This window comes from Tiliqua scincoides, unplaced genomic scaffold, assembly GCF_035046505.1.
Source record: "Tiliqua scincoides isolate rTilSci1 unplaced genomic scaffold, rTilSci1.hap2 HAP2_SCAFFOLD_64, whole genome shotgun sequence".
NCBI lineage: Eukaryota > Metazoa > Chordata > Lepidosauria > Squamata > Scincidae > Tiliqua > Tiliqua scincoides.
In genome coordinates this window covers 173,817-175,193 of record NW_027101649.1, presented here as the reverse complement: position 1 = coordinate 175,193, position 1,377 = coordinate 173,817, and positions in this window count along the sequence as shown.

Genomic DNA, 1,377 nt, shown 5'->3' with positions numbered 1-1,377 from the left:
GATCTCACAGCGGTGGAGGGACTCCTCAGGTGGGTTGCTTCCCCTATTGACCTCAGACAGACAGGGCTGATGTAAATTAGCTGACAGCCCAATCTTAACTAAATCCCCATGCAGCAATGCAAGGGTGGCAACTTCCATTGCATTCTGTGGGGTTTTTTGGCTGCTGGAGGCCTCCTTGGGATAAGGGGAGACGGTGCTTGAAAGGAAGAACTTGAGGCACAGGAAAATAGGGTCCCTTTGTAAGGAAACACGGTGGTCCAAGTCCCTGAAAACTAGAGAAAGCCCAAGGGAGAGGTCAAGTTTAGGAGAGGGTTCAAAGGCAGAGCTTTTTGGACTTTGCCCACTGGAAAGGATTTGCACTCTAAATTAGGAGAAACAGGAGAAGTACAAAAATAAATCCATGGAGGGATCTGGATGAGGAGACTTGCAAAAGCACTCCCAGGTGCAACAGGGTAAGGCCATTTTAGGCAGGGCTTTGGACCATCTTCTGAAACACTCAGTGTTCCTCTTTGTTGGTTTTTCAGGGGAATAAAAAAGTGTTACATCCAACTTGCATGGCTGGAAAGGAAAGAGCACTCTGAGGATTTGGGGCCGGATCCTGCAAAAGAGAAGCACTTTTCAGTTCCATTTATTTAAACAGGAGGGATGCAAGCACTTCCTTTGCTCTCTCACTGAAAACAAGGGGGGCTGGAAGGTTTTAGTACTGGTTTAACAGTCTGTGCATTATACCATTGTTTAGTTTGTGTAAGTTATCAGGAAGACAGGGATAGCAATAAACTGGAATGAGGACAGGAGATAGGCTCTGTCAGAGAGATTTGCAAAGTCTGCGTTGAATTGTGATGGGCTCTTGCTAGCAGAGTGGAGAGAATCGTCCAGCATCTTGAGAGATGATTGCAAAGAAGGGAAGGGAAGGTAAAAAAAGAAGAAAAAAAAGAAACCACTTTCTCCCCACCAAATTTATTTGATTTTTCACATTGACCGTTTAAAAAAAAAAAATCCTACCTTGTTGCAATCTGATCCCAGCACTTGAACTATAAATCCAGCCACCCCATCTCTCTGCTGGGAAAATAAAATCCAAATACAGTATGATCCTAATAATTATCGGGAGCTGAACTGTGCTGGCAGGGTGGAATGTACAAGATTCAATTTTAACTAGTGATTACAGCCCTGGCAACCTTGTAGCCTGGAATGTCAAACAGCCATGTCACTTTCTGCTGTCAGGGAGCACGTCAGGATTCAATGACGCAGGGTGACTTTTCATCAGAGGCAATGTATCTTGCATTTGGAAAAAGCAAGGGGGGGAGAGGGAGGGCGGAAAAAGAGAAGCGCTCTTGTCTTTGTCTCTTTCTCCCACCATGCTCCAGACCGGAGTCACAG